General features: G+C 53.7%; 1 long non-coding RNA gene across 1 annotated transcript; it reads left to right on the forward strand.

The window, feature by feature from the left end:
- Positions 1 to 507: 507 nt before the first annotated feature.
- On the forward strand, positions 508 to 1,558 carry LOC137464245 (uncharacterized). The gene is made up of 3 exons (XR_010994094.1): positions 508 to 698; positions 1,045 to 1,162; positions 1,540 to 1,558. It is a non-coding gene; the product is annotated as an uncharacterized lncRNA (long non-coding RNA).
- The last annotated feature ends 21,172 nt before the right edge of the window (positions 1,559 to 22,730 follow it).

Consider the following 22,730-nt stretch of genomic DNA (forward strand, 5'->3'; position numbering starts at 1 on the left):
AGGCCATCTTTTAATGTCCCTGATAGAACGACAATTGGTGCTCACGGGGCGCTTGAACAAGGGCCAGTATTGTCTCAGTGTTCCCTTTGCTTCCCAGATCCCGTGTGATCAACTTGTCCAGGAGGGCTGCCCTGTGCGCCAGGAAGAGACAGAGGGAGAGCCTGTGACCATTGGGCAGGTAGAATTCCTCTGTCTCTAGTTATATTTATAGATGTGTATAGCTATATTTATTGATATATGTTGTTGTCTTTATAGATTTATGTAGTTATATTTATCCATCTACATAGAAATAGATTTGTCTAGTTAATTTATTTTTAGTTTTAGGTGTATATATTTATATTTTTCGATGTGCAGTTATAGTTGCAGATGTCCATAGTTGCCTTTATACATGCGTATATTTACATTTACATATATATAGTTATATTTGTAGATAGGCATATTTCTATTAATATATGGGGGTTTAGTTACATAGATTGATATCTGTATAGGTGTAGGCCTCTTTTTAACCTCTTCCCCTGCTCTGCTTCCTCCCTCACCTCTTGCTTTTCCCCCGTGCCCCCTGTGTCCCCTCTCCCTGTGCTGGGTCCGAGCTGGCGGCCAGGCCGGGCGGAGCAGCAGTTCCAGCCCCGGGTGTCCCTGGAGCGGTGGGAGCTGCCGGTGGCCCCAGGCACTGTCCCCTGAGGAGCTGCTGAAGGACGGTGAGACTGAGGGGGCTGAGGGGGCGGTGACGCTGAAGGGACGGTGACCCTGAGGTGCTGCTGGGGCTGAGGGCTGTGGGGCAGCCGAGGGCGATGGTGGCACTGAGGTGACAGGGAAGTGGCACAGGCCGAGGGGTGGCGGGTCTAGGGGGACGGGATGGGTCAGAAGGGACTGAGGGGCTGAGAGGACTGTGAGGGGCTGAAGAAACTGAAGGGGGCTGGGGCTTTGCCGAGAGCATGGCGGGGCTGAGGGGATGGAGGGGGCCGGCAGGGAGCACAGAGGGCTCCGGGACTGCAGCTCTGCCAGGCCTTGGAACCAGTTGCAGAGCCTCCGCTTTTGCCACAGCTGCAGTGAAGACCTCGAGGACAGCCGGAGACTGACGGGAGGCAGCAGGGAGAAGCTGAAGGCCAGCAGCAAGAGCAGGGAACGGGGACCTGCTGCTGCCACGCTGGAGAGAGCCCGGGTGAGGCCCCAGGGCCGGGGAGGCAGGGTGGGGCTGAGGGTGGCGTGGGCTGTGGCCGTGGGCACTGCCCGGCGGGGCAGCAGCCGGCCCTGCCCGTGCTGGGGCTGCTCAGCGCAGCTGCCCCGGCCGGCACAGGGGCTGTCCTTGGGCAAGGCAGCTGTGCCGGCAGGGCCCGGGAGCTGTGCCGGCTGTGCCGGGCTGCCGGGGCTGCGGGACAGTCCCGCCGCGGCTGCGCTCACCACAGCCTGGCCCGCTCGGCTGCTTTTTCTTTCTAACCCTCCTGGGGAGGCTCTGAGATCTTCCCTTCCCTGATGGAAGTGCAGCTGCTGCCAAGGAAAACGTCCCCATACTGACTCAGTGCTCCCTTTGCTTCCCAGCTGTGCCATCTGCCGTCCCTGTCCAGGAGAGCTGCTCTGCACGGGAGGAAGAGCCCGAGGGAGAGGCTTTGAAGAGGGGGCAGCAGCAAGAGCAGGGAACGGGTTTTATAAGTTAAAGTAAATAATTTGTCTGATCCTTTAGGGATTGATAAAAAGAATTTTAGTGATTACAGCAAGCAATGACAAGCAAACAGCGCTGGGTGCAGCCGGGGAGTCAGTGCTCCGCCAAGGCTCACACCGCTTCCCTTTTCCCACGGTCCTTTATTCTCCCCCTTCTTCCGCGTTTGTGGCTTTTCCGGGAGTACTCTGCGCGTGCGCCTCCAGTTGCTAGGGGGTCGCCGTCTGCTCTCTGGTGGTCGTCTGGATGAAGGCTCTCCTCCTCTTCCTCACTGGGGGTTTATGACCCTGTAACAATCTTTCCATAGATGGTTACACACCTCCCGACCCTAGTTGTACAATCAACTTAAGGAGTCAGCATATCCTCGGGTTTCCTGTTATTCACAAAAAACCTCTTCCTTTGCCTGAGTTCCTGATAATGATGAACAAAGAGACTTCTCTTATCTATTACAAGGGGTCTGGAACACAAGTCCTGTGAGGAATGACTGAAGGAGCTGGAGTTGTTTATCCTGGAGAAGACTCAGAGGTGACCTTATCACTCTCTACACTCCCTGAAAGGTGGTTGCAGTCAGGTGGGGGTCGGTCTCTTTCCTCACAGCAACTGACAGGACCAGAGGACAGTGTCTTAAGCTGCACCAAGGGAAATTTAGGTTTTATATTAGGAAAAAAGTTTTTTATGAAAAGGGTGATGAAGTACTGGAACTGTCTGTCCAGGGAGGTGGTGGAGTCACCACCATGGGATGTGTTTAAAAAAAGACTGGATGTGGCACTCAGTGCCATGGTTTAGCTGAGGTGGTGTCATGGCATGGGCTGGACTTGATGATCTTAAAGGTCTCTTCCAACCCAGCAATTCTGTGATTGTGTGACATCACAGACCAGGTTGTGACATCATATAGTGGGCTGTGACATCCCTGGTTTATTTTGTGACATCACAGAGCAGGCTGTGACATCACAGGATGCCTGTATGACATCACAGAGCAGAGCAAGCTGTGAGGTCAAAGAGTGTGCTGTGACATTATAGGGTGGCTGTGTTCCATCACTGAAGGTGTTGTGACATCACAGGGTGGGTCTGTGAGCCCACAGAGGTGCTGTGTGACATGTTAAGTGAGTTCTGCCATCACAGAGCAGGCTGTGACATCACATAGCAGGCTGTGACATCACAGAGGAGGTTGTGATGTCACAAAGTCGGCTGTGACATTACAGGCTGGCTGTGTGACATCACAGAATGGGCTGCGAGGTCACAGAGAAGACTCTGCCATCATAGAAAAGGGTTCTGTGACATCACAGAGCAGCTGTGTGATGTCACAGAGAAGGCTGAGACAATACAGAGTGGGTTGTGATATCACAGAGCTGACTGCGAAACCACAGAGCAGGCTGTGACATCACAGCGAGGCTGCATAACATCACAAAGGTGGCTGTGACATCATAGAGCTGGCTGTGACATCACAGGGTGTCTGTGGCATCACAGGCTGGGCTGTGACATCACAGGGAAGATTTTGTGACATCACAGAGCAGACTGGGATCTCAAAGAGCAGGCTGTGACATCACAGGGCACCTGTCTGAAATCACAGGTGGCCTGATACATCTCAGAGTGGGCTGTGTGACATTACAGGGGCTGTGTGACATCACAGGGGCTGTGTGAGGTCACTGGGGACGTCACTCCACCCCAGCCCCCCCTCCCAGTTCCCCCAGAGAAGTCCAACGCTGCTCGTGCACTGCGGGGTCCCCTGTCCCCCCGGGTCTCCCCGCCCCTGGCGCCGCAGCCTCCCCCAGAGGATGTTCCACGAGATCGACCCCAGAGCCTGACACGGGGACGGGGGCTGGGGCGGTGGGAGGTGGGACAGGGGGACAGGAACCCACCGGCAGCATCCCCGTGTCCCCCAGGGCCAGAGCCTGGGCCAGGGCTCCTTCACCCTGTTACCAATGAGGGCTTGAGAGCGCTGAAAAAATCCCCAGCAAGGGATCAGCAAAACCAGATTTAATATCAAGTGACAGCACAACAAAGTTCCTTGGCAAGAGTCACTCTGCTCCTGACTGGACACTGCAGGTACAGAAAAGGAAACAAAGCAACCACAAAACCAAACAGAATCCAGGCAATCAAACCAGAAATGAACCGGGAACTAGGGCTTTCCTTCCTATGGAAAAGAACTGTCCTTGTTGTCCAGGTGCCCATGGCCAGAATTGGGATTCCACCTCCAACACTGCCTGTTGTGACAGACTGGAAGAGATTGTTGGCTGGAAACATTTCATGTGTGGGGAGGAAGGGGCAGGTCCAGCCTTGCCCTGCCCTGGAACCCCAGCCCTGCCCTGCCCTGGAACCCCAATCCCCCCAGAGCCTCTATCCCAGCCCAGCAGTGTCTGCCAGTCCCTGGCACAGCACAGGCAATGCTCCACAGCCACCTCTGGAGCCCCCAGCCCAGCTCCTGAGTGACCAAATGACCCCAAGTCCCACCTGGGGGAAGCGCTCACTAACACCAAGGGGTATTTATGGCTGAGCACAAGGCAAGCACACATCTTGATCCTACCACCTCTTGGAATTTCTATTTTTATGAGAAACACTGGAATCTAGGAGTTGGTAGCTCTGTGTGTGTTCTACTCTAAATCTTATTTTTCTCTATTTCTGTGTCTTCTTGTGAATTTTGATTAACTTAAAATTGAACTGGATTGGAGTTTGTGAAGTTGAATGGGCCAAGTTAATGCTCTGAGAAGTGTTTTTGTTGATTAAATGTTGTATAAGACCTTCTGCCAATTTTTTTCTGATTTACTAAAGTTCCCAATATAGGCTGTTTTGTTGTTTTGAGCTCATGAGAATCTCTTGTTGGTATTTCTCCAGTGCATCCAACTCAGAGGACACAAACAATTGTAATTCCTCTTAAATGTCTCCTTGAGAGAGTTGTTAGGGGGATGGGAGTCAGGGCTTGTGTGTCCTGCTTGGCACAGCCCAGGCAGGGCTTTCACAGCCCCATTCCACACTCCATTTCCCAGCTGGAGCCGCTGGTGCCTCTGAGTTCTGCTGCCCCAGCCCCAGGGACGCTCTCCTTGTCTGCCCATTCCCCCACGGTCTCTGGGCAGGGATGGCCTCAAGTGGGGGCTGCTGACATCCTCAGCAACTTGGAGGCTGCTGCTGAATTTTACTGCTCCAGAGGCTTCTTCAGCCTTCAGCTCTTCAGTTCAGGAATGCAGTGTCCCAGAGCTCATTAACATTCCAAACACCTTAACAAGCCAAACCTCTGGGAATAAGGTAAGTGTTCAAATAATTTGTGGTTAATTAGCCCAATTATAAAAACCTCTTCAAAGTGAATACACTACATTTAAAAAGACAGTGAGAAAAGATTTTTTTGGTCCTGTTTAGGTTTTTTTTCCCTGTTAATACATTGATATGTGCACTCTCCAATTGACACTGAATCCAAGTACCTCCTCATGCAGTTGGAACAGATATGAAAATCAAGACCCTTCATGGCTGACAATCAGTCAGACTCTGTCCCTACCCCCACCCCACCATCTCCCCCATCCAAGCCCTGGCACTCAGAGCAGCCTTGTGCAAATCTGAGCTCCCTCCAGCCCAGACTGCACCTGCAGGTTTCAGCTCCGTGGCTCCAACTCTCACCTGCTTTCCCTGGAGAAGGAGCTTCTTGAGACACAGAGAGATGTTCATTTCTTGTCAGCCAACAAAGCCAAGGGAAGGCACAGCTCCACCAAATGCAAAAGTCATTCCTCTGCTGGATATTAACTCCACTTTGCACAGCAGAAAGTCCCAGAGCAATGGAAAACACCTTCTGTGCCCAGCACAGATCCCAAGGTCCCCCAAACCCTCCCTGCCCTGATTCTGCCCAGATTTGCTCTTTGCACACACGAGTCACAGGCTGAAGTCAGGAGCTCCCTCCATGCCCAGAGGGAGGAAAAGAGGGAAAGTGGATGAAGAGCTCTCCTGTGCAGAGCCAAGGTCCAAGTGCCCCTGCAGTGGGAACCAAAACTCATCAGGTTTGTGTCCTTTGGGCTCAGGGATGGTGACACTCAGAGGCACAGAAAGGTTTCTGGCCAACAAACACAAGTTGAACATTTGAACAGTTTAATAACCATCACAGCTCTTCCCTCAGCTCTCTGTGATGTCCCAGCAGCATCTGACATGTCCCCCATCCCCAAGGGATTTCTCTACAGGAACAGTTTTAGACAAAGACATAAGAAAAGGCAATTCTATGATAGAATTAAAAATAGTAAGATGTAATTAATATTTATTTGAACTTCAAAAAGATTGGGCCACTCCCTGATGTGCAAAGTGTGAAACCAGTCAGGTGAGAGACATTTGAATGTCCAGAAAGCATCTGGAGGGGGAAATCTGGGTGCAACGGGAAGTACATAGATCCACCTGGTCTAGTGCAGAGATGTCCTTAGACATGGCCATTTCAACAGGAGAACTGGAAACACCTAAAGGAAGAGGGAGAGGAAAGAATAAACAGAATATTGGTGACTCAAGGAGATGGGAAGATCAGTATTTCTTCTCCTTCTGCCATCAGTACATCAAAAAATTGATGTTTCTTAAAAGTACTCAAGTGATGCAGATAATAAAAAATGTCCTTGTATAATATGAAATGTACAAGTATTAACACCTTTGCCCCTTTCCAGGCAGACATCAGCTGTGTGCTCATGGACAGGCAGTGCCACTTGTGCCCTGAAGTGCCGAGCTGGGATTGGATCTCTCAGAGAGGAGCTGAGGGAGAGCAGAGCACCTTGCAAGCTGCAGGTCCCTGCCAGCCCCGCAGGGCTCCTGTGCCATCAACATCTGCTCTGCTCCAGCCTGGAACAGGGCCCAGCATGGTGCCGGGACCATCAGAGAGCTGAGGTGTGTGCTGGAATTCAATGCCCTCCCCATGGCGCAGCAGCCCTGCATTTCCCTGCTCCAGCCTCGGTCTCCAGCACAGCCATGGAGGCTCTTTGGGCTCCCGAGTGTTCCTGCTGTGTCCATGCCCCCAAGGGCACAGAGCAGCCTCCTCTCTCGGGCACTTGCCTGTTTTCCATGCCTTGCACAGGCGCTGGCCCTGCCCCACAAGGCCTGGGCTGAGTCCTGCCCTGCACGCTCAGCCAGGCTGGGATGGACACTGATGGTTTCTGTGCCAGGCTCTCTGAGCCCAGCCCAGCTCCCTGCAAGCTCTGCCAGCTGCCCTGAGCTCTGTGCAGCACCCAGGGCCTCTCCCCAGCACAGCCCAGCCGGCTCTGGCCCCACAGCTCTGCTCAGCCCAGGCTGCTCTGGCCACTGGCCCCACGGCCTCAGCCCCTGGCCAGGGCACAGCAGCAGCTGCAGCTCAGCCAGGACTCAGCCCCAGCCATGGGGGAAGGGGCTTGGCCAAGGCCAAAGGAGGCTCCCTGGGTGCCCTGCTCCCCTCGGGCTGAGGTGCTGAGAGCTCTGCAGCCCCTGCTGCCATCCCATCTGCCCAGGCCAGCACAAGAGCCCGGCCTTGGGGCCCTCCAGAGCTGCTCCTGCTCCAGACCCAGGGCCCATCCCAGAGCTGGGGCAGCCACAAAGCTGTGCCCATTTCTGGTCATTGCTGCTCTGATGGGGATGGAGCCTCAGCCCCTTGGAGGCTGCTGATGAATTTTATTTCTCCAGAGGCCTCTTCTTTCTTGAGCCCTTCAGTTCAGGAATTTAGTGAAAAAGGCTCATAAACATTTGTTTAAAATTCCCAAACAAGAAATTCCACTGGGAATAATTGAAGCTTTCAATTCTTCTGTGGTTAATTAGACAGATTTCAGAAGTGAATTCAAAGTGAATATATTGTTTTGAAAACTATGCAGGGAGAACTCTTTTGTCCTATTTTCCTTTTCATGTTTTTTCCTGTTTATAGATGGATATCAGCAATGTCCAGTTGATATTGACCCCAAACATCTTCTAATGCAGTCTGAATTAATGTGAAAATCAAGACCCTCCATGGCTGACAATCAATAACACTTTGTCCCCAACCCCTCCCCACCATTTCCCACATCCAACCCCTGGCACTCAGAGCAGATGAGGAATGGAGTCACACCCAGGGATGTCCCCAAGGCCTCAGGATTTGGGCCAGGTCAGTGAAATCTCTTTATTGCTGATCTGGATGAGGCCATCGAGGGCAACCTCAGTCATTTCCAGGTGAGCCCAAGCTGGGTGGGAGTGTGGCTGTGCTGGAGGGCAGGAAGCTCTGCAGAGGGATCTGGACAGGCTGGAGCCATGGGCCCAGGACAATTGGATGAGGTTCACCAAAGCCAAGGGCCGGGTCCTGCCCTGGGCTCACAACCACCCCAAATCCCTGGCTGTGCCCTGCCCCTGATCCCCACAGCCTGTCCTGTTTCCTTCATCCCTGCATTGCCAGGGACTTTCTGGGACAAGGGAGCTCTGCTCTGGGGATGGAGGGAGGTCCAAGCGCCACCGCTGGAGTGGGAACCACAACTCATCAGGTTTGTGTCCTTTGGGGGCCAGGAACTGGTGAGACTCAAGAGGCACAGAAAGTTTCTCTTCATGGCCAAAAGACCATGGTTGAACAGGACACAATTTAATAACAATCACACTCTTCCCTGAGCAATGTGCAACATCCCAGCAGCGTCTGATGAGTCCAGCATCCACAAGTGCTTTCCATACTAGAATTGATTTTAGACAAACATGGTTCTGTGATAGAAATAAACACAATTAAGTTCCTGTATCAGGATGCTCATCCTGGAGTGGGGGCAAAACATCTCCAACAATTCCTGATTTGCAAAGATGTCAGTGGTGGATGGAGAAGGGAGGTCAGGCTGCTTTTGGTGTTGAGGAAATGCTGAAACCAGCCTGACTCATTTTAACTCCTCATGGCCTTGCTGATCTCCCCTCTTGCCCCTTCCACCCATTGGCTTCTGTCTCCCACCAGGCCCCCGGTGAAGAGCCTGGCTCTGTGTTCTCCATCCCCTCCTCGCTGGCACTGCCAGGCTGGGATGAGGAGCCCCTCAGCCTTCCCTGCTCCGGGCTGGACAAGCCCAGCTCCCTCAGCCTCTGCTCACAGCCCAAGGGTTCCAGCCCCACCTTGGAGGCCCTTCCCTAACCCTGCTCCAGCTGCCAGACATCTTTCCTGCCCTGGGGAACCCAACCCAGGCCACAGGGACCTGGATAATCCACGTCCTTGATGTCCTGGTCACACAGCCCTGGCCCCTTGTCCCCATGTCAGGCTCTGGTGTGGATCCTGTGGAACATCCTTTGGTGGGGGCTGTGGCTCCAGGTGGACCGGGGGGATACCAGGGGACAGGGACCCCGCTGGGCATGAACAGCATTGGACTTGTTGGGAGAAACTGTGAGGGGGAGCTGGGGCAGAGTGACCAACCCAGTGACCTCACACAGCCCCTCTGTGATGTCAGACCTCTGTCCCATGATGTCACAGCTGGCTCTGTGATGTCACAGAGGCAATCTATGATGCTGGAGCTGCTTGATGACCTCACATAACCCACTCTGTGATGTCATAGCCCACTCTGTGGCCTCATGTTACCAGATGATAAATTGTCTCCACCAGGTGAGCTGACACCTGGAGCTTGTTCTCCAAAACCCCAGGCCTATGGAAACCACAAAATGCCCATTGTGTCAGAAGGGGAACTGGAAGTTCACCAGCCTCAGTGTCCTGCCAGCTCAGCCAGGCCCACTGGAACACTGGGGTCCATGACCACCAGGGACCACCAGAGAGACCCCCAGGACAGAAGAACACATGCAAATGGGGAGGGGAAATATGTTAATGATTCTGGGGAAATGATTATCAGATGTATGTTCAGTCCAGGACAATCAGTGAATATGTGTGCAAAATACAGAATATGAACAGAAACTTTCCTGCACTCAGCATGCTCGGCTTTGGGAGGAGCTATCCCCTGTGCTCCTGGCTGAATAAAGAATGCTGCTTCTTAATGCTGCATTGGGGTTAAGAGTACCTGGTACCCCCTTTTTGGGAAACCCTGGACTCCCCTTTCCTGGGCTCAAGGACCCCCTGGAACTCCCTTCTACCTCTCCACATCCCTGCCCCCCATTTCTGTGACCCTGAGACCCCCCTGCACCCCCATTCCTGAGAACTGACACACCCTTTTATCCCTTTGCCCGGCACTGAGACCCCCCTGCACCCCCTTATCCGGCACCAACACAACCTGTTCCCGGCCCCCCACCACTCCCAGCCCCCAGCCCCACCCTTTTCCCTGACCTGGGACCCCTGGGCCCCAATTCCTGCCTTTCCCAGCCCCCAGCCCCTCCTTTCCTCACACTCAGGAGCCCTGGCACCCCCTTTCCTGGGCACAGGATTCCCTGGACACCCCATCCCAGCTCCCCCAGTCCCTGCACCCCCTTTCCTTGACCCTGAGCCTCTGAACCTCCTTCCCAGCTCTGCCAGCCAGGACATTGGGATAGCCAGAATTGGGATATTGGGACAGCCAGAGCCGGGATATTGAGATAGCCAGAGCCGGGATATTGGGATAGGCAGAGCTGGGACATTGGGATAGCCAGAGCCAGGACATTGGGACAGCCAGAGCTGGGATATTGAGATAGGCAGAGATGGGACATTGGGATAGCCAGAGCCGGGATATTGAGATAGCCAGAGCCAGGATATTGGGATAGCCAGAGCTGGGACAATGGGATAGCCACAGCCGGGATATTGGGACAGCCAGAGCTGGGACATTGGGATAGGCAGAGCTGGGACATTGGGATAGGCAGAGCTGGGATATTGGGATAGCCAGATCCGGCTCAAAGACAGGAACCGGCCCCTGGCCGACAGTGACCTGGAGACGGGGCCAGTACAACCAGAGCAGGGGGAGTGGGGGGAGCCAGGGGCTGGGCTGGGATCTGTGGGAATGGAGGACTCTGAGGGGCTGGGATGGGATCTCTGGGGCTGGGGGGGAATCTCTGGGGCTGGGATGGGAATCCAGGGAGCTCCAAGGGAATCCCTGTGGCTGGGACACAACTCCATGGGTCCATTCTCTCCTCGTTCCCAGGTCTGCACAGGGTGCAGGTGGTTTCCAGCTGTGACCTCCTGTCCAATGGAGTGTCCATGGATCCCACAGGTATGGCTACGAGGGCTGGGATTTCATCTGCTTCCAGCTGGGATCCGGGAGATTTGCAGTGTCCGACGGTGCTGCCTGGATCACCCAGAGGTGCTGGGAATCCAAAGGGATCATGGTGGAGCAGATGAAGCATTACCTGGGACACACCTGTGTGGAAGGGCCCCCAAAATACATCAGATATGGTCGGGAGGCTCTGGAGCACAAAGGTGGGTGTGGGAGGGGAAGGGCAGCGCCAGGGGAGTGCCCTGTCCCTGCCCTGAGCCCAGCACGAGCCTTTCCTTGGGTGTTGTGTGCCCTGCCCGGGGCAGGAGGGCAATGCCGAAGCAGCTTTGGTGGCCCCGGGCACCCAGCCGTGCTGCAGCCACTGGAGGGCTCCTGGGGAATGTTCCAGAGCAGAGCTGAGAGCACACAACAGTTTCTGGAGGGGATTCTGCCCCTGGGCCTGCGCTGGGAGCCCAAGGGCAACAGCCCAAAGTGCTGGAGCTCAGTGTCCCTCGGCCAGGCCGTGTTCCCTGGCTGTGCCCTGTCCCTGTCCCCTGTCCCTTGGCTGTCCCCTGTCCCTCAGCTGTGCCCTGTCCCTGTCCCCTGTCTTTTGGCTGTCCCCTGTCCCTTGGCTGTCCCCTGTCCCTTGGCTGTCCCCTGTCCCTCAGCTGTGCCCTGTCCCTGTCCCCTGTCCCTTAGCTGTCCCCTGTCCCTCAGCTCTGTGGGGCCGGGGGTGGTAGCAGGACCTGGGGCAGCCCTGGGGGAGAACAACCCTGAGCCCCAGCTGGGCCAGTTCCCCCAGTTCCCCCCAGGCCACTCCCAGCATGGGCCCTGTGGCTCCCTGTCACCACCAGTATGGTCCCAGTCACTTCCAGTTACACTCAGTGTGATCCCAGTATCATCCCAGTCACTCCCAGTATCATCCCAGTATGGTCCCAGCATGTTCCCAGGTGTTCCCATTTACCCCTACTATAGTTCCAGGCACTCCTAGTATGGTTCCAGTCCTTCCCAGTATGATCCCAGTATGAATGCAGTCACTCTCATTATGCTACCATTTGCCTCCAGTATGGTCCCAGTCACTCCAAGTCACCCAGTATGATTCCAGTCACTCCCAGTATGATTCCAGTCACTCACAGATACTCTCAGTATTATTCCAGTAGCTTCCTTTATGATTCCTCTGTGATCCCAGTCACTCTTGGTCTCTCCCAGTAAATCCCAGTTGCCCCCAGTGTGCTTCCACTCACTCCATCCCGCTGCCACCGGAGCTCTGGCATGTCTGGACTTGTCTCCATCCTCCCAGCTGCAACATCCAGCCGGGCAAAAGTGTCTCCGGGGTGAAACACCGCAGTGGCTGCTATTTGGTTCAGCAGCAGGGCCAGACAAGCCAAGGCACATCCTGTCCTCGATATCGGTAACACCAATATTTTGGCAACCTGACGTGGAGGCTGGCCCGACCCTGCCGCACCGATGGGACACTCCGGAGCTCTCAGAGCCTCACAAGACCACGGAGAGGCTTTAAGGCAGCTTGGCGTCCACTGGCAGAGCTTTGAGGACATAGCTCTCCAGGAGAGACTTTGGGCTTTATCCACAGAGTACTTGTGGATGTCCTGCACCTCTGGGAAGCGCACCTCCTTTTTGGTGAGCCAGACCTTCCCAGAGGAAGAATAGGGCAGCTCCTTCTGCCCCGAGGAGTCCTGTTCAGGTGAAGAGAAGACCCCGCCGGACCAGGACACCGATTTGGGTGAGTATCCCCGCTCCATAGCGGGGTGGGGAGCTCAGAAACAGTCCCTGACGAGGGTCTTGTTCTTTTTCGCTCTTATTTCGAGCACGGCAAGGCTGCGCAGCCCCGCAGGGTCGGGAGCGATAGCCCCGGACGGCGCGGCTCTGCCGTTTTTAAAGCCTGCGTGGCAGCGGCAGCGCCGCTGGCTCAGGGGGAGCGGGGGGCTCTGCACGCCCCCTCAGCGCAGTGCGGGGCGTTCGGATTCTCCCGCGGCACAGCGGGCGGCGGCGGCGGCTCCCAGGAGCGGCGGGAGGGCGCGGGCAGCGGGGGCAGAACCATGGCTCGGGCTTTCTCGCCGGGCGTGGGCGGCACTGAGCCGCGGCTCCTCCGCATGGCGCGGGGGATCCCTGCTGCTGCCGGCAGCAGTTTTAAAAGCCGCACAGGCTGCTGCGCTGGGCAGGGCTAAAAGCTGCATGTTTTCGCTTCTTAGCCGCGGTTTTTGGAAATCGGTACCGAATTCTGGTTTGTTTTTTGTCGGTGTGAGGTTGTGCAGTGCATTTTACGTCTACAATGGGGGCTAAGCTAAGCACAGCACAGAAAGGCGTATATTATCAGATTATAGGAATGCTAGTTAGTGGAAATGTATAGTTTTCTAAGGGAAAATTAAAACAGTTTATAAGGTGGCTTTTTCTACACTTCCCACAAGTTTCTCCTGAACAAGTCCACAATACCCACTTTTGGGACACAGTGGGTCACAAATTGATAACCTTGGGAAAGTCTGGGGACACGTCTTCAGCTGAATTTGTGTTTTGGAGTTTGCAAGTTTGATCAGCTTTACTCAAGCAAAGGGAAGTGAAGGAAAAGCCAAATAACAAGGAATGTACCTCTGCTCTTCCTATTTCTCCCCACCCCAGTTCTGAACCCTCTTCCCCAAAACTCGGTATTTTAAGGAGTGCAGACTCTGCTCACGCCCAGGGAAGCCGGCTCCCTGAGCATCTTAAAATGCCCGAGTCCCACTGTCCACAAAGTCCTGGCCAGACCGCGTGGAATTCTCCCCACCCTGTCTCCCCAGCCCAGAAACCCCGAGCATGTGTTGTTTTTTTGGAGAGCAGTGACCACCCAAATGGCTCCCAGTCCCCAGAGAGCCAAGAAAATGGAGGATGGCACGTGGCACTGCGCCCTACCTGGTCTCCTTCTTCCCATGATTCCCCTCAGCATCCCAAAAATCCTTTCTTTCCCCTCACCCCCCCCCGATCCTCGTGACACCTTCCCTCCCCCCACCTTACCTGGCACTCCCTCAGCTCCGCCCCTCCCCCCGGGGGGGGGGCGTCTGCCGACATGACGTCACCAGAGATCCCCGCCCCCTGTTCCCACGGTGGCTCCGCCCCCTGTTCCCACGGTGGCCCCGCCCCCTGCCCGGGTTCCCACGGTGGGGGCTCGCCCACTGCTCGCCCCTGTAGCCACACCAGTGATCCCAATGCTTCCCGTTCAAGGGAAAAGCAGCAGGGAACTGCAGAGCCAACGCAGGGTCCCGATTTCTCACTTGCCCCTGTCACATATCGGCATGCAGGGCAAGGGGGAGGAGCCACAGCTGCTAATTGGAAAGCTTTTGCACAGCTAATAATAAGAGAGATTTGCAAAACACACCAACAGTATGGCCCACAGAGCCCGTGCTTCCGTGGCCTTTTAAAGGCCGAACCGGGTAGGACTGTGCTAGTCCCACATGATTTAAAACAGCTTTTTTCGTGCCTCATGACCTCTACAGAATTCAAACTATGGGAAGTGGCATGGAAACAGCTGCTGAAAGAGGCCCTCCCAGACTTGCATGCTGATCCAAACACAGCAAAGGATGCCAGTGGCGTGCCAATTACCATCAAGCATCTCTCCGGTGAGGGCCAGTGGTCTCTGGCCCCAGTCCAAGCTGCAGTAATCCCTGTGGTAGTCCTTGAGAGAGTCAGAGATGCAGCTGAAAAAGCCTTCTTTGCCCTTCAACCTGACGGCCCTCTCGAGCCATATAGTAAGATCACACAGCTACCATCAGAGCCTTTTTTGAAATTTGTGGAAAGGTTAACTAGAGCTATTGAAATCCAAGTTAGGAAAGAAAATGCAAGGGAAGAAGTTTTAGAGGAAATGGCATTTGCAAATGCAAATGAACAGTGTTGAGCTGCGATTTTAAGCTTACCTTTGGAACCCCCCACACTAAAAGATGTGCTTCTAGTTTGTAACAGGAAAGTGCCTCTGAGGAGTGTGGCTCAGGACACCAGACCAAAGCTGCTGCCAAGGCCACCACAGAGAGTCGCCGTTGCCAGCCCAGTGCCCGTTCCATCAGCACAGTGGCACACTGGGCAGCAGCGAGGACCAGCAATGGTTGACCCCACAAAGCCACGCCTGCTTTGTAAGAACCTTGGGCACTGGGTTAACCATTGTCCCCTGAAAATGCAATTGGAGGAATTTAAAAATAGCAGGGGTGGAGAACTACAAGTGCTCCCAGGGAGTCAACAACAACAAAAAAAACCTAAAAGGGGTTCTGTGGTTCTGTGCAAGCACAGGGCTCTGGCACCTCTGGGACCTCAGAGCCTGCTGTGACCTCAGCCTGCTGTGACCCCAGAGCCTGCTGTGACCTCATGGCCTTAGCTGCACCCCCAGAGTGTACCCCCATCTGTACCAATGGACTGCCCTGACTGTAAATGTTTGGCTTGATCCAAGATCATTCCTCAGCAAATCCTTTCTTTTGCCTGCTGACTTTGACTGTGACCCTGTCGCCCTGATTTCTCAGGATTTTCTAAAGCCTTCTGAATTTACATTCTTGTAGAGAGCTTTCTCACGCAACTTTCTGTAAACAACCTATTGTTTTGCATTCTTTCATAGAGGCGGAGAAATTTGATAGACTGGTAGTTTGTCCAGTGTCGTTGGAGAGGTGGCACGTTCACCTTCCAATCCACTTGCACCTTTTGAGAACTATAAATGATTGGAGTCAGAAAAAATAAATTCGTCTCTTCATGGTGACCAAAGCTGTGGTGCGTCGTTTTTCCTTGTGTCCTCTGGTGACATCTGGTGGCCGCCGGCGCGTACTACAGCTTAGGTCGGGTGAGAGTGAGCTTACCCCCCCCCACCTTTGGCGTTTTGCCTGCTGTGTTAGTTGTGAAAAATGCATATTTTATGATTGGCTTTTTGCAAATATTAAATTGAATACTATATGTATTATGTTATATTGATTAGAAGTGCTGTATTAACATTTTAATAGTATGGTATATGTAGTTTTGTAGTTAAAATAGAACCTATGTATGTGGGGTTTTTTTTTTACTAGCTCAAGCAAGAGATGAGATAATGAAGAAACTCTTCACACAGAGATGACAATGATGGGGGCCCATAAAGAATTACTGCCTCCTTAGCGGAAAAGACAAACATTCTTCCACCTTCTCTCTGTCTTTATGGAACCACCAGGATTAAGGGGAAGAAGTTGACAAAAACCAGAAAAGTTCTTAATTTGCAAGGAATTTATGCATCATGTATGAGATGTATGAATATGCAACAGGCTACTGCTTTTAAAGATTATTCCTTTGTTCACAAGGAATGCTTATTGGGCTTAAGTGCCCGAGATCATCCGGACGTCCGTAATTCTTTGCTTTTTATTGTCTTGTAATTGTCCTAATTCTAAATTTTTATTACTCTAATTGTATTACTATTTTTATAACCATTTTATTATTATTAAACTTTTAAAATTTTAAAAACCAAGTGATTGGCGTTTATAACAATCTACAATATGCTAAAAATTGTAAAACCTAAACTTCTCACCCATGTGACATACTAAACTACTCTCTACAATCCCTAAAATCCCTAAATGCCCGTTGCCCCCGGGGGATGCTATGTTGGTATTCTCCTTCCTCAGCCCCGGGGATACTCCACTGGTTGCCCTGGTCCTCCCAGTTCCATCGTCCTCGTTCCAGGGCGATGCCCCGCCGCTCTCAGTGCTCACTGCCCCATGGGATGCTCTGGCGGGGTCCTCCCCCCTCTCCCCCGGGGCATTCCTCGCCGCCGTCCATGGCCAGAGGTGGCTCCGGGGCGCTCCTGGGGCTCTGACGCCGCCAACGCCACCGCTCCCATCGCCGGGCCCGCACTGAGCCCTGTGTGCCAGCACACGCCTTTTATAGTCCGGGCAAGCCCCGCCCTCCCGCCGACAGCCAATGGGAGTGCAGTGATGTCATAGTGGTGAGGGGCTGAGTGTCAAGGCCCCTTGTGATGTCACAATGAAGGGGTGGGGCCAGAATGAGAGAGCGATCTGATTGGTCGATGCGGAAGGCGTTCCTGCACTGATTGTTCCAGGCGCTGATTGGTTGGATTGACGCTGGGGGGCGGGGCAAGGCGGGGAGTGGGCGTGGCTCACATGGGGGGAGTCCCAGCCCCATTCTGGGGATGCCCGGCCCATAGGGAGGGGTCTCTGGGGGTCCCTGTCCCATTTCTGGGGGTTGTAGGTTCATGGAGATGGGTCTGTGGTGGTTCCAGTCCCATGGGGATGGGTCTCTGGGGGTACCAGCACCATTTTGGGGGGTTTTAGGGTAATGGGGAGGTTTCTCTGGAGGTCCTAGCCCCATTTCTGGGGTGGCCAGTCCATAGGGAGGGGTCTTCTGGGGGTCCCTAGACTATGGGGAAGGGTCTGTGTGCTCCCAGTCCCACTTTTGATGGGGAACTTTGTGATTTGTGTGGGTGGCGAGCGACTCGTGGGGACAGCAAAGATCAGCCACAGAATTTAATAAGATTTTTTGCCAATTTTACTTTGGAAAACACCTTACCTTTGGAGGATGCTCCGGTGGGGGTCCGTGCTCCTTCCGCCTGATCCCGGCACTGTCTTCGTTGTTGCCCCGGGGGGATGCTCTGCTGGTGTCCTCCCTCCTCACCCCGGGCATTCCCCGCATTCCCCGTCGCTGGGCGCCGTCCATGGCCGGAGGTGGCTCCAGGGCGCTCCAAGGTGCTGAGGATGTCAGCAGCTCCCACTGAGGCCATCCCTGCCCAGAGACCGTGGGGGAATGGGCAGACAAGGAGAGCGTCCCTGGGGCTGGGGCAGCAGAACTCAGAGGCACCAGCGGCTCCAGCTGGGAAATGGAGTGTGGAATGGGGCTGTGAAAGCCCTGCCTGGGCTGTGCCAAGCAGGACACACAAGCCCTGACTCCCATCCCCCTAACAACTCTCTCAAGGAGACATTTAAGAGGAATTAAAATTGTTTGTGTCCTCTGAGTTGGATGCACTGGAGAAATACCAACAAGAGATTCTCAGGAGCTCAAAACAACAAAACAGCCTTTACTGGGAAGTTTAGGAAATCAGAGGAACCTTTGGCAAAAGTTTTAATAAGACATTAAATCAACAAAAAACACTTCTCAAAGCATTAACTCAGCCCATTCAACTTCACAAGCTCTAATGCTGTTCAATTTTAAGTTAATCAAAATTTGCAAGAAGACACAGAAGTAGAAAAAAATAAGATTTAGAGAAGCACACACAAAGCTACCAGCTCTTGGATTCCAGTGGTTCTCAAAAAAAGAAATTCCAAGAGGAGATAGGGTCAAGCTCTGTGCTTGCCTTGTGGTCAGCCTTATACACCCCTTGGTTTTCCTGGGCCCTTCCCCCAGGTGGGACTTGGGGTCATTTGGTCACCCAGGAGCTGGGCTGGGGGCTCCAGAGGTGGCTGTGGAGCATTGCCTGTGCTGTGCCAGGGACTGGCAGACACTGCTGGGCTGGGATAGAGGCTCTGGGGGGATTGGGGCTCCAGGGCTGGGCAGGGCTGGGGTTCCAGGGCAGGGCAAGGCTGGACCTGCCCCTTCCTCCCCACACATGAAATGTTTCCAGCCAACAATCTCCTCCAGTCTGTCACAACAGGCAGGGTTGGAGGTGAAATCCCAGTTCTGGCCATGAGCACCTGGACGAGAAGGACAGTTCTTTTCCATAGCAATGAAAGCCCCAGTTCTCAGCTCATTTCTGGTTTGATTGCCTGGATTTTGTTTGGTTTTTTTGTAGCTTTGTTTCCTTGGTGTGCCTGCAGTGTCCAGTCAGGAGCAGAGTGACTCTTGCCAAGGAACTTTGTGGTGCTGTCGCTTAATATTAAATCTGGTTTTTGCTGATCCCTCGCTGGGGATTTTTTCAGCGCTCTCAAGCCCTTGTTGGTAAAAGGGTGAAGGAGCCCTGGCCCAGGCTCTGGCCCTGGGGGACACAGGGACGCTGCCAGGGGGACCCTGTCCCCCTGTCCCACCCCCCATGGCCCCGGCCCCCATCCCTGTGTCAGGCTCTGGGGTCGATCTCCTGGAACATTGTCGTGGTTTGACATGGAAGTGATTTTTTCAAGAAGTTGAGTCAAACCAATCAGTGGTCAAGTTTGGATATTGGCACCTGAAGTGACCACTGAAGATAGGGATACGCCTCTGAGAACACAGGGTGTTAAAAGCAAGAACTCTCAAGAGCTCGCTCTCTTTGGTTCCGGTCAAGGTGCTGTGCAGACCTCCCCTGCCCAGCCATGGGGCTGGGTGGGGGAGGGGAAGCCATGAGGCCTGGTCGAGGTGAGCCGAGGGGTAGAAGGACTGGAACTGAGCCAGCTCCTGTGGACGGAAGGGTGGAGAGAAGTGGAGATGTCTTTGTCATTCCCCCCTAGAGGGAAGAGACAGAGAGTCCGGACGGCACCTGTAACTTTGTCGGCACGGAGGAGACGGAGAGGGGGGAAGGTGCCCAGCCTTGGCCTTGGGAATTGGCTGCTGGGAAGAGATTTTGGCCGTCCAGGGAGTCTGAACTTTTAACCCTTTCCTGAGAAATGAAGGCTTTGTAAAATATTACTCCTCCTTGATTTGAAGTAGAAGAGAGACAGTCTGGGATCCGAGATGATGGAAGAAGAAATTCTCGAGTTGGAAGGAGATGATGGAGTGGCTTGTGGCTGGACTTCTCTTGTTAGCCATAGACTGAACCAAATTCTCCTAACAGAAGCTGCACTTAGGGTGGTGCGTTGGTGTGCCAGGAGACCTGTTTCAGTGATTACCAGCAGAGGAGTAGAGAGAACAGAGGAGAGCTGGAGAAGGTGTGGAGAAGCCCTCTATCTTCAAGGAAGAAGAAGAGGAGAAGAAGACCTCTGTTCTTGGACCCTCAGCCCCAGGGGAAAATGGGGGGGACTGTAGTCCCAAAATGAGAAACTGAACTGTTGTCTCTTTTGGTCCATGGCAAAGCATCCTTAAAGGAGCCCTGTGAGCAGTCTGTCCATGCACGGTGGTGAGAGCACTGTGACATGGAAAGGAGAGTGTCACCATGGCAGATTTTCTCCGGGCGGTTGCCATGTGTGGCATGGAAACACAAGGGTGGCAATTGTGTTTCCTGGGGAGTCTGTGGCACAAGAGAGACTCCCGTCTCCCTTGAAAGATTGAGTATTTGGATATCTGAAGGGTAACAACTTGATCAAGATTCTGGGTGGTGTCTCACTGTTGAGTTTGTTTAGAAATTAGGTGGGAGGAGGAGGGGTGTTTTGGAAAATCTTCATCCAGGATTTAGTGTTTGTAGTTTTTATAGTAGTAGTAGTTTAATAAAGTTCTTTCCTTTGGGAAAGAAAGTTCTTTCTAAGTTTGGGCCTGCTCTGCTCTGTTCCTGATCACATCTCACAGCAATTATTTAAAAAGGTACATTTTCATGGAGGCGCTGGCATTGCGCCAGTGTCAAACCATGACAAACATCCTCTGGGGGAGGCTGCGGCGCCAGGGGCGGGGGGACCCGGGGGACAGGGGACCCCGTTGTGCACGAGCAGCGTTGGACTTCTCTGGGGGAACTGGGAGGGGGGGCTGGGGTGGAGTGACCTCCTCAGTGACCTCACACAGCCCCTGTGATGTCACAGAACCCCTGTGGTGTCACACAGCCCCTGTAATGCACACAGCCCACTCTGAGATGTAGCAGGCCACCTCTGATTTCATACTGGTGCCCTGCGATGTCACAGCCTGCTCTTTCAGGTCCCAGTATGCTCTGTGATGTCACAAAATCTGCCCTGAGATGTCACAGCCCAGCCTGTGATGTCACAGCCAGCTCTATGGTGCCACAGCTCTACCTTTGTGATGTTATGCAGCCTCGCTGTGATGTCACAGCCTGCTCTGTGATTTCTCAGTCAGCTCTGTGATGTCACAACCCACTCTGTATTGTCTCAGCCTTCTCTGTGACATCACACAGCTGCTCTGTGATGTCACAGAGCCCTTTTCTATGATGACAGAGTCTTCTCTGTGGCCTCACAGCCCATTCTGTGATGTCACACTGCCAGCCTGTAATGTCACAGCTGTCTTTGTGGCATCACAACCTCCTCTGTGATGTTACAGCCTGCTCTGTGATGGCAGAACTCACTTAACATGTCACACAGCACCTCTGTGGGCTCACAGACCCACCCTGTGATGTCACAACACCTTCAGTGATGGAACACAGCCACTCTATAATGTCACAGCACACTCTTTGACCTCACAGCTTGCTCTGAGATGTCATACAGGCATTCTGTGATGTCACAGCCTGCTCTGTGATGTCACAGAATCACTGAATCACAGAATTACTGGGTTGGAAGAGACCTTCAAGATCATAAGTTAAACCCATGCTGGCCACACCATTCCTGATCCAGGCCAGGAGCCATTGGCCTTCTTGGCCACCTGGGCACACTGCTGGCTCATGTCCAGCCTGCTGTCGACCAGTGCCTCCAGGTCCCTTTCTGCCTGGGCACTGTCCAGCCACGCTGTCCCCAGCCTAGAGCATTGCAGGGGGTTATTGTGGCCAAAATGCAGGACTTGGCACATGGATTTATTAAATTTAAACTTATTGAACTCTGCCATCTATCCAGCTGTTCCAGGTGTCCCTGCAGAGCCCTCCTACCTTCCAACAGATGGACACACGCTCCCAGCTTAGTGTCAACTGCAGATTTACTAATGAAAGCCTCAATCCCCTCATCCATGTCGTCAATAAAAATATTGAACAGAGCTGGCCCAGCACAGAGCCCTGAGGGACAGCACTGGTGACTGTCCCCAGCTGGATGCAGCACCGCTCACCACCACTCTCTGGGCCGGCCATCCAGCCAGTTCTGAACCCAGCACAGAGTGCTCCTGGCCCAGCCGTGGGCTGCAGCTTTTCCAGGAGTGTACTGTGGGAGACAGTGTCAAAGGCCTTGCTGGAGTCCAAACAGACACATCCACAGCCTTTCCTGCATCCACCAGGAAGGTCACCTGGTCATAAAAGGAGACCAGGTTGGTCAGACACGACCTGCCCCTGCTAAACCCCTGCTGGCTGGGTCTGACACCCTGGCCATCTGTCACGATCCGCTTGTGCGGGGTGTCGCGATGGTTCTTTTCACCAATCTCAAAAGTGCAATAAGGCAAACAACAAGGGACTATCAGTTAATCACGACCTTTATTAAGGGCCAAAACAGTAAATGCAATAGTGGGGATCAGAAAGGAGATAAAAGGATAGAGAGAGAGAGAGAGAGAGAAAAGAGGGGGATGGGAATAGCTACCAACACAGGCGAGATCCTCACAGTTATAGTCCACAGAGGAAAGACGGGGGAACATGTAGGACAATGAGAGTCTATTGTGATTGCTGTGGGGGAACAGGTGAGTCCACTGAAACCACCAAGGCAGGACGAACACAATGAAGAATAAGTCCATTGGAATGACTGAAGAAGAACAGGTCGTGTCATTAGTGGTTTCCCCACTCCCTGTGGTAGGGGTCTCAGTCTCAGTCCTTGGGAGGAGGGTTTTCCATCTCCATCCGTCTGTCACAGTGGTAACGGGGCAGATGCGAGGTCTTCAGTGAGGGACCACTAGGGACACCCCAAAAGTTCATTCGGCTTCAGGAGGAGAGTGGGCAAATATGCAGTAGGCCGTTCCTTGCTGGGTTCATGCCAGGTCCTTGCCAACTCCTTGCCGAGTCCTTGCCAGGCCTTGTTCGGAACAGCTAACGTAACGGTGCAGCAGCTGCACCTGCACTGCCGCTCTCTCCAAGCCGGAACTGTAGTGAGGGAAGGGGTTTCTCCTCATGGCAATTGGTAGGCAAATGTGGGGGCTTCAGACGGCCTCTTACACCTTCCCCGAGCTGTCTGCAGAGGAATCCACACCAGCCCAGGCCAGGCTGGTCAGTGGCCGGTCAGTTCCATTGGCTGGACGTAGGCTCGGGACACTTCCCTTGGAGCCTCTTCAGGGAGGGCACGCTGGGGCTGTCAGTGTTGGGGTGTTACAGACAGGGGAACGCTGGGGCTGTCAGTGTTGGGGTGTCACAGACAGGGGAACGCTGGGGCTGTCACCACTGGGGTGTCACAGGCAGGAGAGCGCTGGGGTCTGTCTGCAATATGATAGGACATTCTGCTTCT

This window comes from Anomalospiza imberbis, chromosome 39, assembly GCF_031753505.1.
Source record: "Anomalospiza imberbis isolate Cuckoo-Finch-1a 21T00152 chromosome 39, ASM3175350v1, whole genome shotgun sequence".
In the NCBI taxonomy this organism is placed as follows: Eukaryota; Metazoa; Chordata; class Aves; order Passeriformes; family Viduidae; genus Anomalospiza; species Anomalospiza imberbis.